Below are 19121 nucleotides of genomic sequence, written 5' to 3'. Positions count from 1 at the left end.
CAGACATAATGAGAAATAAAATAAAGATTTCACTAACTATAAGGAACAAAAGCTACTACCATTTAAGAGATTCTAGGTTATTAAAAGTCTAAGTTCCCTAAGTAAGGGCAGATCATGGTACAAAAATAATATAATGGGAAGATTTGCACATATACTTGAGCACACGTGTGTGTTTAGAAATTTTTATAATTGATTTTAAGTTGTACCTGCACATCGTTTTGCTGACACTGTAACAGCCTGCCTCATTTTATCTTTGGTTCCTGGTGGTCATCACAGGCAAAGAGCCCAGCAGACGCTGCCCCCCCAGACCTGCAGTGCTGCCTGTGGCCACGCGGCGGTGCAGGAGACCGGGAGCCGCTGCAGCAGCGCTGCGCGCCGGCTGACTCGCGCTCTCCTACTCTTCCTCTTCGCGTAGCGGAGAGGCAGCATTATTTATAATACGCTCCTCTAAGGCTCCTGTATGAATTATCTGTCCCCAGCTGCTGGTGTTTACTCTGAGCTCCCGGCAAGGCGGCACCGCTCACGCAGGCTGCCTGTCCGACTCTCCCGCCTGATGCCGCTACCAGCGTGTTTCCTGCTGGGTTAGCGGTACGCTGCGACGGGCTGGGCAGGCCTACAGAGCCCAGCGCCCGCTCTGGGAAACGGCAGTGATTTCCTTCCCCGACCGGGAAAGGCTCAGAGTGCACCATGTAGTGCGTTTACAAGCTTTTCTGGTACTGCCTCTACTCACCAGGTTCCTGGACCCCAAATGGCCATTTCAGCCCTGGTAAAGAGAGGCTGTCTGCAGTTTGTCACTGGTGGTCCTTGGTGCTCAGTGAAACCATCTTCAGGGCAGATCTTCCTCGGATGTCAGAGGAATGGCAAAAGCTGTTTTTTTCAGGTGGGAAGGACAGCGTGAGAAGGGCTGTGCCGCTTACAGATGTCCTGGAGACCATAGTAATGCTCTGGCTGCAGCATCCTGGTGCCCTCACAGGGCAGGACTGGTGAGGTCCCTGTCTATTCGTATAATTGGAAGAAGAGATTATCGTGTGCAGCCCGTGCTGGGACGATCATGCTTGCTGTACTGCAGGGAACACTACGGCTCATACTTGGATCATTTCTACCGCAGGAACCATTTCTTCCCTCGGGTGCTCACTGGCAGCAGGGAGCAGGGGAAGAGCTGTCAGCCTGAGTGAGGATACTTGATGGCTTTGGCTGAATTTTATTTCAGGTTTTTATATGTCCTCAGGGTGAATGAAATAGGTCCAATTTTGGAATAAATTTTTGGTTTTGAAATTGAGCTTCCTTCCCATCTCCCTAACTCTAAGTCACAGAAAAATCCTAAAACTGCAAGCCAAATTTAAAGGAAAACAGCTGAAAAGAAACGTTGAATTCCGACTCCTTCCACTGCCAGCATCATCACTCCTGCTTCCTTGCTTCAGCAAGAGAAGATATACAGAAGTTTCTTCCGAAGGCACAGATACATCATCTGTAGAGCATGGTACGAAACAAATAAACATCCAGGCTTTGGCATTGCTTATTCTAGTCCAAAGACTGATCAAAAGCACAACTACACAACTACCTGGTTCAAATTACCCCTAATGATAACCGCAATGCCAGAAGCTTCATGCCGCAATGATTAAACCCTTCTCCTCGGGGACATCCTACACATCCTGTACTGTGGAGCCCTGAATGATGACTGCAAGCAGGTAAAGAACACCCTTACCCTCCAGATGGCGATAAATCCATACTTTTCTATATTTTTCCTCTGAATTTGACAGAAAAGATGTTGTTTTGGTTTCTAGAGAGCAAGAGCTTATGATTTAAAATTTATATGCAAACATTGTTCTTCCTTACAGTATTTATTTATAGCGACAACTATTCAGTGTGTATATATCTATGAGTATATACATATATATTTTAAAACATATGTCTTTGTTTATATACATAGATACCCACATCTACTTCTCACTGCAGTCATGCAAGCTACGTGTCTGCGTTCTGCTCTGCTCTGCCTACGCAGAACTCTCTTGCAAACGAATAAAGAAGATGCCCTGATGGGAAGGAAAGAAGAGCAATGACAGCAGTTTAATTTCTAATTTATTAATCCATCATGATTAACTCCTGACATTGAAGCAGTTGTGTTTCGTCTCTGCTGAGTGCCTGATCCAAAGGCAACTACATGCAGCATTGCAAGGGAGGACTCCTTCAGGCTGGGTGCAGACGGCTCTCGGGTGTTTTTGCAGTGGGGACTCCCATGGGAGTGCGGGGTGGCCGTCCTTCCCTCGCCAGTCTCTGCACTGGTTTCTAGACAGCTCCAGGGCAGGAAAGCAAGGACACAGGCTGAAGGGAAATCTAGTTGTGCAACAAATTAAAAGGGTGCTCCTCCCTGCCTCTTGCTACTTGTAAAATATAAACCGGTGAACTGAAAGCAGATGTATCGCTACTACACTCAAAGAAATGTAAAGTTGAAATCAAGTTGTTCATCTACAGTGAACAGTTTGTCTTGACTGTACTCACACTGAATTGGATCAGGAATTTTTCCAATGCATTCCATACTCTGCAGCAACGCAAGGTACATCACTGACTGTTGTTTAGATTACGAAAAAGGAATGACTGACAAAGCATTATTCTTATGAGTTTACTTCTTTCTATAAACTGAAGTGGCATAAACAGCATGCACATTTGCCTCTGGATGCCATTTGGCTTTGACGTGCCTTCTGGATGACTGTCACCCACAGTGCACTAGGATTTACATTTGCTTTTCAGAATCTTAGATTTCTGCAACCCCCTTGGAAATGCTCTGATTCACTATCCCTGTGGTACTTCCTAGTCAGTGACAAGCCAAAACAACACAAGACACATTAGGCAGAATATGGTGTTTACTTTGATGAATTCATGAATTATACAGCTGACCTAATATCTTTGAATATTAGAAGAAGAATTTCAGCTTGCACGCAAAATGTAAATCAATGGTTGAAAAAATAATCCAAAATAGCACCACAGAAACAAGATGAAATGCATTAATGTATAATTCATACAGTATGGCTAGGAGTAACATTTCTATTTAAATACTATGAGTGCTTCTAAATCAAAACCAAGTTCTGAAGTTAGATTTTTTAATTTGAGCCTATTTTTTGTTTTTGGAGATAAGAATGGTAATTAAAAGCAACAGTGAATTACGAGGCTATTAAGAGCTGAGATTAAAAATTAAATAATGGAAGTACTGTGATTTATGTTACAGAGCTCCTAAGGCACATTAAAGAAAACTCACTAAAAAATTCATGCTACTTCCATGTCAGACATTTTATTCAATACGAACCTCATTTGCTGAACATAGCTTTCCAGGTTGCAGTTAATACGCAGTTAAAAAATTCTTTTGTGGCTCAGGTCAATATATTAGCTTTTGAGAGCCACAATGTTAGAGGCCTTAGCTGAAAAACTGTGTTAGACCTTGGTTAATGGTTAGGATTTTATCCCACAGAAGTGAAGGTGATGTGTTTCGGGTGGGGTCTCTGAAGTCAGAGGTTATTTTTACGAGAAGCAGCACAGTCCATCTCTGCAGCCCCTTTTGGAAGCCTGATAGGGACACTTGACTGGCTATCATGAAATCAAGACTTCATGCATGTAAGAACCGGTGAGCTGCAGTGCCTTGTGGAGCTGGGCTTGCTCTCAGGGCTGCACCTGACACCCCCATCTTCCCCTAAGGGATCATTACTATAGCATATATGTTACAGAAATGCATATACTATAGGGGGTCATTACTACAGTTAATGACCTCTGCCTAAACAAGTTACTTGATCTGACTTGGTTTGAGGTTGCTGCCTTAGTAGCCCAGGATAGATTGTTCTCTTTTGGGCACCTAAATGCTTCTTTGCCTTTGGATAAGAATCGGGTAAGGATTAGGTTGCAGGCTGTGGTTGTTAGGTTTTAACATCTCACAAACTGCATGGAAGTAGCTTCAAAATGCTCTAAGATTTTGGTTCAGGCCCTGCACACACAGCAAGGCATCTAGCCAGTATCTCCTGTTAAGTTTAATTTTGTAAACCTTCTTTTTAAGCTGGAGAGAACCTTAACTATTCTGCCGAGATCCTCATGCTTTTTCTCAAAAAGGAATGAGACACCAGTGAACAAAATAGAAATACCATTCTTTCCATTTTTCTTTTTGAAATCTGCTGTTTTGTTTTAATACCAACAGGTATATGAGTTATGAAGAACACTCCCCTTATAAAGTGCATTTAACAACAGGATCTAATAGAAGAGATTAATTACTGTTGCATAACTGCTTTGAAATCCTGCCATGTTTCAACTTTAAGTAAACCATTTAGGAAAGAGCCCTAGACCAACTGTGAGTTTCTTCAGGATCAAAAAGATCTTGGCAGATGAAGATCCCACAGTGTTTCATTATTTTAATTAATGTAATTTCTGTAAGAAACACTATCATTAGACCACTTTCTGTTATTTATTTATAAAAAATTCAGGTGTTGCCCAAAGATGTTTTTCTCAGGCCTTGACACCATCCATCAATAAAGAAAGATGACTGCAATTACTCAGCAGCATGGAGACAACAGCAATTACTAAATATCATCCCATCTCAACAGGCAATCAGATAATTTTCTGTATATTGGTGCAAATGACATGGATATTTTCTTCTTTGAAATACCATGGTGCAGAAAGAAAGAATATATTAGTTGTGGTTTTTTCTGGGAATCTACAAAATTGATGTGAGAACAAATGCTTCTGTTTTTGGCTAACATTCAAACCCTAGGGGACAGGTTTATAAACTGCTGGAGAGCATTCAGCATCAGAATGACTGAATTCGTAGAGGCTCCTTTTCTCACTTTTAATGAATTACAAAAAAAAATGTCAAAACCAGATCTTTGCACTGCAACTGCTCCCTACTGGGACAGACAGATTGTACATGGACTGAAGTTATGAAGGGGCCTACATTCAACTTGCATCAAATGAAGCAAAACAACACAGGAGCAGAAAACTCTACTTCATGACCTATGACATTCTCCCTTATCTACAACAACAGTAACAACTCCAAAGGACTGGCTAATCATACATGGGTTGCAAATTATCATTGGCACTATCACTTTATTCCCTTTTCCTTCTTTCTACTTTAAAACCAAAATTACGTCAGTCTGCTCCCAGATAACAAGATCTAGATATGGAGGTGGCTTCAAAAAGATTAGGACGCATACCAAAGCTGATGTTGCTTGTATTAGTACTCATTATTGCTTGTCAGGCATGATTATTCTACCTCTTTTTTTGTGGAGATGATATTTTATTTCAGAGTGCTGTGCAGCTAATGTTTTCAGGTTTTCACATAAACGTCTATTGAAAGGAGAAGCTAACAGGTCAAACTATTCCTTAGTGCAGAAGAGAAAGCACTGAGTTCCAACAATAAAATGAAGACGTATATTGACCAAGGCAAGAAATTTGTAAAATTCGGTCTCAGAGCAAAATAAAGACAAGCACAGCTTACCCAGCGTATCTGCTAGCTCACGTGTCATTCAGCTTCTGACCCCACACACCTGGACAAGAGGAAATAGGATGTGTTGACACTGAGGAGGGGCTGGAGTTTATAAAACAAAGATATATTTGTCATAAAGCGCTGCTGCTCTTCCTTTAACAAAGCACCCACTTGTCTGTGACAGTTGCTTACTCCATGGAAGATAATCTCCCTGTTACTGAGCACTCTGCTTACCTGCTTACTGTACTTCTCTCCCAGCTGTTGTTTCACCTACAAGCAGTTTGGAGTAAGCGTGACAGCTTTGGTAGTTGTTTGCAAAGATCCCAGTGTTGTGAGGCCTAGGTGCACAGAAGAAATGTTTATGCAAAAATGAAATGAAATGACAAAACACAGAATTGAAGTCATAAAATTTTACAGGCAGATACAACATCCTAAACTCTTTCCTTCTGATTTCCTAGTTGTGATGGTCCCGACTGCACTGATCTCTACGACATTGCCTGAGTGGGATTGAGAGCTGAACCTGAGCCAGGTGCTAGCAGCTCTTTTGGAAGTTTGTCTTACACAGCTTCCAGGTAGTGCAACATTTTATTGTATTTTCCTTAATTAAGCAAGAGTCCTGGAGGTTCATAATCTTGAGTTGCTGGAATAAAATCCTGCTATAGGATTTGCCTAGATCTATCCTTAATTATAATATCTTATTGACTTCACTGTGATTCAGCTTACTGACAGCATTTCTATTGACTAACTGGAGTTTTAGCTGATAACTTGGAATCAGGGAAGTTAAAAAACCCACCAGCATGAAGACAACATGTAGGCAGAGGTACACCTCTTTCATAATGCATGCAACGGTTGCAGTTTTAGCCCGGAGAATCAGGGCTGCAGGAGATGGAGTGACCAAGCCTTCTTTATATTGCCTACAGGAAGTAAAATCTGCCACAAGGTGACAAACAGTAGTTAGAAAAGAAAAGCAATATTCTGATAACTTAATTAGCTGAAAGGAGTGTGAATACTATAATCATTAAAAATGCTCCAAACAAATACATCTTTAAAGATCTAAATTCTGTACCAACCCAGAGGCTGCATGTTATTGCTTTTATTGTTTTTTCTAATAATATTACTGGAAAAGTAAATATTCTAAGATTATATTAATGAGAAATTACAGCAGAGATTGTGAGTCCAGAAGGGACTGCTGTCATATAGGATGTATGCTGCATATTTAAAAAAACCCAGAACTTTTTCTAAAAGCATTAATTTGATTAGTGTTTCATTTTGCTCACAATACCACACATTTTTTCTCTTAAGAATCCTTTGCTTCCTCTTGTTAATTCTCCTTTTCCTGTCCTCAGGGCTCATTTGTTGACGGCCTTGGCACTAATCTATTTTGACTCTAAGCTGGTTCTGTGTCCATTCATACTCTCAGTTACCTTGCATGACCTGCCCTTCGAAGCAAAACCTCTTTGTACACCTAGTACAACCCTACTGCTGTGCTTTCTTTGCCCGTCACTGCCATGGATTTCTTCCTGTTTAGAATATCAGTTCTCCTGCTGAGTAAATCTTCGTGGGTTTGGTGACAGGCTGCTCCTCACCAGGCAGATGAGACCTTCGGAAATAAAGCTGGGTAACATTCGCTTGTTCTTTCCCATAGTGTCTGAGCAGAACAAAAGCACAGACATATAGGGTCATGTATTTGCTAAAAAAATCATTCTTGATAAAGTAAAAATAAGGAAAGTTTATTGTGCTTCAGTTATAAATGGAAGTGCTACTATCCTGACTTTGGGAGCTTTGGTCTCCTGCACAAATTACTCTACTGTAATGAGTAGCTTTAGTAGAAATAAATTGCCATTGTGCTTTTAGAGACACTCTCTGAGATTACCAGCCAGATGCTGCTGGACAGCTGGAAATGCTGTTGAAATGCTGACCACGCTGTGCAAATATTTCTAAATCAAGTACATGTTAAGTCTGACACAACCCATACGCAACATATTGCTGATCTGGGCATCAGATTGCACCAACAGTTCGTGCACAGGTGGTTTTGCATGTTGATTTTTTTAACCTAAATGTTAATAGTTACAGAATGGGGATGTTTGTCACTGTAACAACACTTTTGACAATCTGAAGAAGCAACAATGATATAAATAAGGTAGCTTCCACATTTAAGTATCCAGATCTTACAATCTGTTAAAGCAAATATCTCAGACTGGTGAGTAATCATATAGCATGGCGAGTAGTCATATACCATAGAGAAAACCCAGCTGAGGAAGCATTGCAAAGGTAGGTCAAGCAGCTCCAGTCTGAAGGGTGCTTCAACATGATGAGCATTGCAGGAACTCTTCTAAAAAAGCTATAGTCATCTAGATGTGAATTCATCAGCTAGTGCTGCTCTTTTTTTATATGATAGTTACAGATATAGCTGTACAATGTCTAAAGGTTGCCCAAAGGTCACTGAAAGTATTTGTTTGAATAGATAAACCACTTTCAAAGGTAAAGGTTGTAGAACCTCTCCATAAATAGTAAAGACTAACCTAAATATAGTTCATAGTCATTTTGTTGTGCTGGAAACGTCGATTAAAATAACATTCATACCATCAATAGCTGGGTTAGCAAAATGAAAAAAAAAAGCGCAAAATCCACAGACATAACAGTGGATAATTCTTAGTATACAGCCCAAATATGTGGCAACCATCCTACCACTCATCTCTTTTGCTCATGGTTTTTGCATGTTGTAGACTCAACTTTATAGTGCTTAAACTGAAGAACACTCTCATTTTTAAGATGCCCATAAACTGTGCCTGAAAAAGGGTCTATTCCAGACCTGGCAGGGTACTGACTTGCCAAAACTGATTGAGTTGTAGTAAAAATCACTGATTTACTATTCTCTCAGTTGTAGCAGACTATGGAATACAACTCTACTGAAGTGATAATCAGGTAAGAACAGTTGTTTCCCTGGAAGGCTTGGGCACAGCAGATGGTGGTGCAACTCATGTAAAGTTCAAGTTAACCGTAAAGACACAGGATATGTACACAGAGAACATGCCTTTGCCTTCGCTTGGATTACTTAGGAGAGGTGAGGACAGTAAAATAGGGCCCCATGCGTTAAGGCTCCGCTTTTGAAGCAGTTGTCATAAACGACCAAGCCGAAGGGCAGCAACATGAGGGAAAAAGATTGCAGCAGCTATAGTAACTTTTTTGCTAATAATGCATTTTCTGTGAAATGTGGTATGGAATATTTTATGCTCTGAGCCTATAAAAAGCATGTACCCATTGTCTGAACTAGAAATACTCAGAACAGTCATTCTTTTATGAAACTACTAGCTATTATTCCCATAATGCATAGATTTATAGTACAGAGAGACAGGCTTGGAGCAGTTGGGCATGTTATGATTTACAGTAACATAAGGGTATACTTTAAAAGAGTGTCTCTCTATTTATTCTATGGGACCGTGAAATTAATGTGATCCAAACAAGTTAAATTTCATTCTTTTATAGAACACGGCAATAGATTTCTCCCCGGAGAAGTACTCTGTATGTCCATAAAAATTGCCATGGTTACAGTTAAAGAATTCTAGCATCACAGCTGATTCAGGAAGAGCATTGCCTAATGTAATTTTCTGTAGAGAAAACAATCGTGGTTTCTAGTTGTCTAAATTAGCCTGATAATTCTGACCAGTAGTTTGCTCTACAGCCTGCTGTGCTATTAAATGATCCTTAACTGAAGTACTCTTGCTGTACAGTAGCGAATTAAAATGACAATGATTCTCTCCAATGAAGATCAAGAAATCTCCACTCTTCTGTACTGACACATTTGCCTAAGTAATGAATAGACTCATTCTTAGCAGGAAAGATGCAACCACAGACTAAAAGCACTTTAAAGCAGGAATTCATCAGAAACTCTCCGTCATGTCAGAATATCCTAAACTGTGGGGAGACATTTAATGGTATTTTATTTTTCCAAGCAGTGAAGGAACAGGGTAGGAAAAATAGGAGTGGTCACAACTGAAGATTAAAGGTGTTACCCAAAGCAGAAAAATTATTTGAGAAAAATTCCCTCAAAAATATCTGAAAGTGTAGGGCCTCTGAAGAAAAGAAGGATGCATAAAATGTTAGTGAAATTATCGGAGAGAACCCTGTGACTATAAAATACTACCACACACTAGACTTTCAGTAAACCAAAAACTTTTAGAGCTAGATGTAAACTGAGTACATCCTGCCATCCAGCTCAGGCTTGCTTGTGTTCTCAGAAGGAAAGAGCTGTTAGTAGGAAGATCTTTCTCTAGCCAGCAGCAGACATGAGGTCCATGACTTCACCCTGAGCTGTCTGAGACAGGACTGTTGCCTGTCCCTCACCCCCAGCCCCAATATACAGCGAGGAAGAGAAAAGAATATTGATTTCCAGAAGTTTGGAAGTGGCTCATGCTCTACTCACCTCCTGAGATTTTCAGCCACTCGAAGAGCTGGACCCCTGGGGGTCCCATCTTAGCCTTAAAGCAACTGCTTTGGTGATATTTTATGCTGCCTTTGGAAAATCTGACACACAGGCATCTTTGACAATACTATATCTGAAAATACAGAAAACTCTACTTAGTTATTAAGTACTTTACAGAGATTAATAATACATTAATAATAATTACAAGTGCCTGTGGCAATTTCTGGCAGACAGGACATTTTACTCCACTGTTTGAATCCCCTGGAGTTAACTGGTTAGTTGTGCTACGCACAAATTCCAACAGAAATATCTCTCACAGCACTTGGTATTTTCGGACGTGAGATGTTCTTATTGGAGGTTATGGGACCTAGGTGACAGCATTAGTGCCCAAACTGTCATGCTGACAAAAAGAAAAATAAACCTCAAATTAGCTTAAAGAAGGATAAAATAACAGAGCTCCCCTGGGGAAGACACATTTTAAATTGCTTAATTTCAAAGAAAGTCATGCTTCAGTTATATTACCAATGCTCAACAGGTCTCTCCCTGGTTCAACTTTGTTGTGACATTGTAGTGACAATAGGGCAGAAGCTGGCCTGTTATTCACACAGGAGAAGAAAAAGGACCAAATCTTGTTATGGAGAAAACAATGTACCACAGAGAAATACACTGAGCTACAAGCTACTCCGATTGAATAATCACGGCTGCTACGTGGGCTGGCTATGAGCAAAATTCGTAGTATGAGGAGGGTAAAAATGTGTGTAGGACCTCATGGTGTGTTCTGTGAGAATAAAAAAGCAGTAGGGAATTCAAGTCTGAGGAAGGTCCCTGTTTGGAGACACACTGGGGTGTGCACCCAGCAGTGGCTGAGTACTGCTTCATACTCCAAGGGCGCGGGCACCGATTCTGTCCACTTCTAAGGCAATTTCACACACATATGAAAAATTGCTGATAGCAGCACCTCAACATTAGCTTCATGCTGGCTGTAAGAGTGGCCTTCCAAAGGTACCCTGGTCACCCAGCACCAGGAGCAAGGGCAAGGGGCTGCTTTTGTAGAAACAGAAAGGTAACAGAGCACAGGGCTTACTTTATCTCTTTATCAACAAAATTTTTTTGCTCTTTTACCTTCTGGCACCTAGCATCAGCTTAGTCAGCTGCACCTTAAATCTCACAGACTTTTATTTTAACTGATATTGCTGCAGGAACAGAGTCTCATATTTATGGTAAGCTTGAATTCCAATTCAAATTTTCATTCGAAATGCACTTACATTTGCTTTTAAAAATGCTCCTCTTTGATTAGCATTGCCCTGCTTCTTAAGTAGCCATTCCCCTAGCCTTCCATGTATCTCCAACATTTATAGCAAGCAAGCCTGTCCTCCCTTAGCCTCTGTTTTGGCAGGCTACACAATCTAAGCTTATCACAATCCTCCTGCCAGATCAGGTCTCCCTTTACTGGTCATCTCAGAAATACTTTTCTTCACCTGGTTTGGTTTATACCCATCGCTCTCTAACATGGGTGGTCGGGAATGCGTGGTGAGCATCAGTATTTCAAAAGAGCCTTGAAGACCAGCACTAGTAATTTGCTGTTGCTGGGTGTCCTTCCCCCTGTCGTGTTCAGAAATACTTAAAGGTAAAACACAGTCATTTGGAGGAATCTGGAAGATAAACTGCATATTGCACGATACATCAACCACCAATCTGGAGAAAAGACTGTCAGAGAAAACTGCTTGCAGAGATGCTGACCAAAATCCATGTCTAGTGTTCCCTCTCTACACCCCTTTATATTTATATCAGGATTTATACTGCCACTATGTTTACAGAGCCAGGCTCTCACAACGGACTAGATGAACTTTAAAGGTCCCTTTGAACCCAAACCATTCTGTGAGTCTATGAGAAAATACAGAGTGGGGTTTAAATTACAAATACAGATCTAGTACCAAAGTTTGTGTGAAACCCCTTCTCTCCTTAATCGTGGAGTTTGGATCAACTCTATGCTCTTACAGCTATCTGCTGTGCCAGCTGGGTATGCGCACTGTGCAGAAAGAGCATAGCATTTAGTCCTCATATGGTGATGACAAACATAACTATCAAAATAAGTTTAAAAATCTTTTCTGGGTAGTGGTTGTATTCTTTCCCTTGCACCACACCTATCGAAGTATGACAAAGAGCCGTGATACAGAAACAATTTTTTTCCGTTGCTTTTAGCAATGTGTTGATAACAGACTGAGTTCAAAGCCTCAGTTCTGATAACTTAGTATCTCTGCAGTGACTTCCATGTTTTAAAAAGAACTTTGAACTGCTGCAATTCTAGCTTTGTACCATCATGACTTGCAAAATGTACAACTAATTTTTATTTTAGTTTTATATGTAAAATTATCTATTAGAAGTCACCTTATGACACATCACAGCAGAACAGGACAGAGAAGGAAATACAAAATTTATTTAAAGAAAGAAAAAAATTAAATCAGCATTACTGTCAGGAAAATTGTTGCTCTGTGGCAGTAGGTACCACTTCTTTCCCTAGAAAGTAATCTAAGCAGTCCTGTGCTATGATTATGGCATTTCCCCTTCCCCTTTAGTTAGCTGTTCAGTATCTGGAACACCATGAAATACATGCATGTTACAAAATGGTTGTTGCTATGGAGACTTCGTATATTTAATTAAAGAAGAAACTGCTGAAGAAGCTTTCATTTATAAGCCCACAAAAGGTGATTTGACAGCCTTAACTCAACAAATGTTTATTTCTGGTTTGCTGCCTTTATACTTCCTATTTTAGTTTTGCTATGTATTCACAAAACAAATGTTCCCACAAATTTCTCTATCAAATTCTCTCTGTATTTGAACAGAAAAGGTTTTTAGTATTTAGAATGAGGACTTTCACTTGAGATAAGAGTGTTGGCCTTTACGCGTTTCCTGTTACAACAGCACAAATAGCTGAATGGGCTGCTTTCTGTGCTTTAACCAGAAGTGGAAATTGGTACCCTTAGCACACATATCAATATCACAACTGCAAAAAAGTCTATACTCCTCAACTGTGACTGATTATTCTCCCTTACAAATGCCTTCAAAGTCTAGGACTGATCTGTTGAATTTGGGATGACTAAAGATACAGCTTTCTAAAGTGAGCCCAACAGCTATTTCGCACTTACACACAGACAGGGATAGAATAGCTGGGTTGAAGTTAAATGGGGTTCTTTACAACTCGCAGCTCCAGCCCATTTGTTTTTTGGGAAGAGAAGTCTGTGCACATCTAAATTTTGCAAGAATAGGTGTGCAAATCAACGAGAACCATCTGCTATGTTCATGCTTTCATGAATTACAATTTTTTTTAAACCCAAGATTGTTGAATTCCACTATTTGTATTTCTCCCTTTCACAAAAGTGTCAGATATACTCCCTAAGTAACCTCCAGAAAACAAAAAGGTGTTTCTTTATAGGCTTCAGAATAAATTCTCATTCCTAACAACCTCTACACATTAGACAAGGCAGAGCTCTCCCTCTTCCCTAACCAGCAGTTTTCCCTACTGTAGCAGCTGATAATTGCAGCACGGCTAGCGCAGGAGCCAAACTTCTGCTCAAAAATTGCAGAAGGACATAAAGAGGTCTGGTCTGGATTGCAAACTCTCCAACACTGGGCATGGCAAGTTGCTCCAATTCTGATTTAGCCTCTGGATAGACGGCTAGTAGGGTTAAGTCAGGGCTCAGCCATATGGTGAAGCCTGATGGCCATATGTTCTACCATATGCTTTAATATTGCTTGTGAATTTCCTTAGCAAATTATCACAAAATTAAAGGGATATCTTGTTGTACCTAAGCACAGATATAATTAATGGCTCAGCCGATTGGTCTCACTGCTGTTTTCATTTTCTGGATTTTTTTTTTCAAAAACAACAGTAATTCTAATGAACAAAATGACAGCGTTTGTACAAAACGTGCAGACTCTGAGATTACTGAATCTCAGCATGTTTACAAATACCTAAAAATACCTAAAAGGAATTAACAGGTTTCATGGAAGTAGAATATTCACTTGGTTGTTCCTGAATGCCTGGAATACTGATGTTTTTTCAGTTCCTCTGTGATCTTTTTATTTGAATTTGAACTACCTATTCAATTGCTCAGCATTTAATACGGAAAAAAAAGTTACTTCTCTGATACTTAATTAGTGTGTATTGTATCAGAAGATGGATGATAACTTTTAGATGTGGTTTTATGGCCTGGAAAAAAACAACTTTCTTGATAGAGTAAATGATAATTCTAGAATTGATGCCTCAAGGTAGATCAAGATACAGCAAGTACTGAAATAAATAGAGAGCCTTAGAAGCAACTTCAAGGATGTAGAAGAGACGTAGGAGCCCTTTACATGGCTTTACTCACAAAGGATGCTGCAACTAAGTGAATCTGGCAGTTTTTCTGGTACCGTATCAGCAGCAATAAAGTTTTAAATCTTCAGAAAATGAGTATGAAAAATCACATGAAGGTTGCACCCTTAGAGGGACTCTAGCAAAGATTAAAAAATCATTGCCTTATCCATTGAGATCATGTCCTTATGTGAGACGTAGGGGTCTCAATCAATCTGGGAATGGAAGGAAAGGTCACAACATGGGAACTTGCTCAGGGAGAATGAGGTTTGGGGTACCTACTGCATGCCAAGACTTTCCAGTCACAGAAAATATTTCTCCACTATGGAGCAGGGCACTTTTTTTTAAGGATTTTGAGACCTGCATACATTCAGTGTGGATGTGAGGGCATCATTGCATTGAATACCATGTTGGAGTCTGCCTGATTCTTTCTTGATGTGTTAGAAAGAACAATATTTTTTTTTTTTAAGAAATCGACAATACAAACCAGTGGGAATTACGCTTCCTACTGCACTGCCATGTGGGTTGTTGATGTGCATAGACAAGCACTGGGGCAAAGGACAATTAATGTAAATAAACTGTTAATTGAATAAAAAGAATACATCATCTCTTCTGCATGGATTTCATGAGTAGTTTCATTTGTCTTTCTTGAAGGGTCCCTGGTGTCCAATTGGGTTCGTCTATGTCTAAGAGGGCTTAAACTGCACGGTGTAAACACTGGAGATTCAATCTGTTGTTCTCCACTCAAAGCAGACACGCTCCAGATAAGGCTATGGAAAAAGGAAAACTGATTAAAAATAAGTCTGACTTCTAAGTAACGTTTCAGGTAGATTTACAGACGGGGGGAGAAGGTTTCTGGTTTTATTTTTAGATTAAAACAAAGAAATTAAAGCTCTAATTCTATTCTACTATTATTATATCTCTTTCTACAAATATACCAGTTGGCACTGGAGAGAGGTGCTGAGATGGCATTTTCTCTACCTAAAATTTGATTTTGATTTGCATTTTAAAATGTGCATAACAGAAACTGTACCAACTGAAAAAAAAAGGCAACTAGAAATTCTCAGCTTTAAATACTAATGTTAATTCCTAATTAACACAAATTTTAATAGTACAGCACACAGGTTTAAAGGACTGCAGTTACAGATCTATTTCCAGATTCCTATTTTAGGTCTCAAACTTCAGATATTAAGTAATTTGCTTTATCTTAACAGTTTAGATAGTCATGCTGGCTTCAAATGAGACTGCTCTTGCGCTTAAATTCCTGGATGAATCAGGCCTTTAATCTGTGCATATTAAACAAATTGCATTATGTCTAAGGAAACGCTGAGGACATGTACTATTATGTCTCCTGGAAATATTTGAGTTAAGTCAATGCTAACAAGACCCGCAGCTTAATACACGCGTAAGACACAGAGCTTTATGATTCATGCAGTGCAGCACAAAAATGTGTTTCTGTAGCAACAGAAATTAATTTAAGCTGCAGATGTGATAATACCCTAGAATAAGAGTTCTAAAAGACTATTTATTAATGTGTGATGGATATTTTATCTGATTTTCCTGTAAATTTGCCACTGATATCTACATGAATAGTTTCACAGTATTTTATGTTATCAGACCAAATTAGTTTTAATGAACTGCCACTAAGAATATTTTAACTATACTCAGTTAAAATGTTTTCAGAAGGCCTCTTGTAATGTGCAAACAGACCTGGTGGAGGTTTGGTTTTTTTAATTTTTATTTTAGGATAGATTTTGCAGGTTATCTGTACTTCTGCCATGAAATGTGGGGTTTGGCTACACTATTAATCTGAAAGGCTGTACATTTCATCTGTTTGTGGCATGGTGCAAAAAGATTTCATGCAAGTCTTTGAATAATTTTTACCTGATCTCAGTAAGAAAAGTTTTGCTTTAGAAGAACTGTTCCATTTTACAGCGGTCTTTGCTTGGCTTTACACAGTCCCACTTATTTCAGTCCCTTTATTAACTCAGAATCTGAGTAACAATTTCCACATGGATGATGATCAAAAATATTCAATTTACTCCTTAAAAGATCAAAAAGAAAGTTATTCTAAATCAAAGGAGTTTACGTTTGGTCTTGTCAAAACTCTCCCTGCTGTGTATTGTGTATGTTCACTGAAGACCTGTTTCAAACTGTTGCAATATTCTTATCACTGAGTTTTGGAACCTAGAAGAAGTTAATGATACTGTGTATGTTAGAAGCAAAATTTATTTTTATATATTAAGAAGTGTTTTTTGCGACATACATAGGCATGAAATTTAGTACTGCTATCTTGAATAAAGACCTCTGCAGTTAAACTCTACATAAATATACCCCTACTACAAAGCAGTTAACAAAGCATTAAAACTTCACAATTTTTTACAGTCTGTTATTTGGGTGTGCCTTTTATCCACTATTGAAGCAAATAAAATATCTTAATATATAAAAGCATTTATTGAAATGTTTAATTTCTGCCCCATTTAATTTTGTCCATTTTTCCTTCTGTTGTTTTTTTCTTTTTACATAGAAATATGCAGTCATGTGTTACCAACGATATAGCTGGGAACTTCCATGAGCCGTTGCTCAAGAACTTAAGTTTTGTATTTGGAAAGTTCCTGCTTCCTGAAATACAGAACCCAGCAGACAGAGTTCCCATTCTGGCAATAAATGACAGCTCAGACAGCAGTAATTTCTAGCTCATATCAATGTAAGGTCACATTTGCAAAGAGGAAATTCCATTTCAAAGCTACTTCTTAATAATTAAAGGAAACAAAAGTCAGCTAATTAGGTACTCCAAACCCAAGGAAAACACACATGCATAACTGAGGACCCCAATTACTGTGAATGAGGTGGTGGTGCTGGAATTTCAGTCATATGACAAATCAGATGTTTCTTGAGTTCCACTCCAAGGTCAGACCACCATCACCACTGTTGGTGAAGTTTGCCAAGCTCCCAATCAAGCCGCATCTTTCGAATTATATGGCCCTACTCTTGTCTCAATACAATCTATACTGTGTTTCTAAATGAAACTCTAGTCAAAGTCCTCATCCCTCTCTGTTGTCTCTTATTTTTTTCTAACTGCAAAAAATTACTAGAGGCCTCTAGTCTGCTAAAAAGGAAAATATTCCTCAACAGTGGAAGCAAAACTGAAAGTTCTTGGTCCTAAGCAACAAGAAACGACAGGTAACAGGGAGGTTGATTATCACTTATGCACTCTTTCTTCCTTGCTGAAGTTGAACTTAGGATGAAGAATTTTATTTTTTCTTTCTTGGAAGAGTAAGGGGAAAGTAAACAGACAGCATTTACATCTGACAATTTTTTTTCATTTTTCATATCTTGATTTTTTTTTGTACTCTTTGTGAGCAGGGATATTTCCTTTCACTGGAATACTTCCCTCACAGTTTAAAGATATATAATGTCTGTATAAGTCTATAAGAGCCCTTGTCACAGCATCTAGATGCTCAGTAGAATAATTAAAGGTATTTTTACACTGTGTACAAAAGCGCATTAATATATAATGTGAGTTACTCCTGGGAGTATTCCAAATGGACAGAAGAGGAAAATTTTTCACAATGAGAAGAATCAGCCATTGGAATAATCTCTCCAGGGAAGTGGTGGATTCCCCAACATCGGACACTTATCAGATTCATCTGGACAGGGTGCTGGGCCATCTTGACTAGACCGTGCTTTTGCAAAGAAAGGTTGGACCAGATGATCCTTGAGGTCCCTTCCAACCTAGTGTTCTCTGATTATAGCCCCAGTATAGGCCCTGAACACACTGTGTGTTGTTTGGATAAAGTCACAGAATCCCAGCTGTGGTTTCTACCAGACATTGCAATGGAAACTGTTGACACTCAAATTCATATAAAGTATTAATCTTTGGACTATTGTCTGCTGCAGGAATTAAAGTGAGGTGAGTTCAGCATGGTGTTTTACACAGACTCAGTTTTATCCAAGTGTTCCCAGTGCAAAGTTCTAGCAGTATCCAGTGCTAGAAAAAAACAACTAGCAGCAGCAATGAATGATAGTTCCTTCATATAAGACAGATCCTGTCCTTTGCCTGCTGGGAAATCATCCTTATCATCATCTGACTTCTGTTGAATTGCATTTGAATATAGCAAAGACTGTACAATAGCAGACATATATACCACTTCAAAAGAAGTTATTTTGAATGCCTGCAGATTACACCACCATGAGATATTCCCTCTCTGTATTGCTCCATGTGTTTCTTGCTCTGTGTTCTCCTACTGCGGTTTTGCAGTAGAGAATGTGCTCAACATATTGGCAAGTATTCAGAAATCCATATTCAGAAACCTGTAGCAAATCCCTTAATATTTTCTTGGATCTTCAGGACCTATATAGCTTAGTTGTATCTTTGCAGGTGGAATATTAATATTTTTGAGTTAATGCCGAAAAGGACCAGTGGCATTTAAAAAAAAAAATCCATAGAGACATGTGTAAGTGGACTATGGATTCCCATAATAATAATTGACCGTGCAACAGAGCTGATTGATGAGCTATAAATCCGTGAGGAGTGATAGCTGGAAACGTGCTTCAACTTTGTTTTCTATTATTGTTGGCTTTAATCTATTATGTGGCTTGTTTGAGCTCATTTGTATTCCACTTGTTTATTTGAGAGAGAGTAAGAATGGTAAAAAAAAGCAAAAGAATGTTCAAACTCTAGCATTAGAAAATTGCTGTGAAATAAAATTCACATATTAAGACCAAGATGGGAAAAGCTAGTTACTTTTATGTATGCTATCTTTTACTGGGTTTCTTTTTCACAAATGAAAGAAAACTCAAAGAAACTTACTACAGAACTACATTGCAGGCATGAAAAGTATTACAGATCGTTGAACTGCAAGAAAAAATATATATGGTGTAGA

This window comes from Opisthocomus hoazin, chromosome 4 (assembly GCF_030867145.1).
Source record: "Opisthocomus hoazin isolate bOpiHoa1 chromosome 4, bOpiHoa1.hap1, whole genome shotgun sequence".
NCBI classification, from domain to species: domain Eukaryota; kingdom Metazoa; phylum Chordata; class Aves; order Opisthocomiformes; family Opisthocomidae; genus Opisthocomus; species Opisthocomus hoazin.
Note: the sequence above shows the minus strand (reverse complement) of the source record.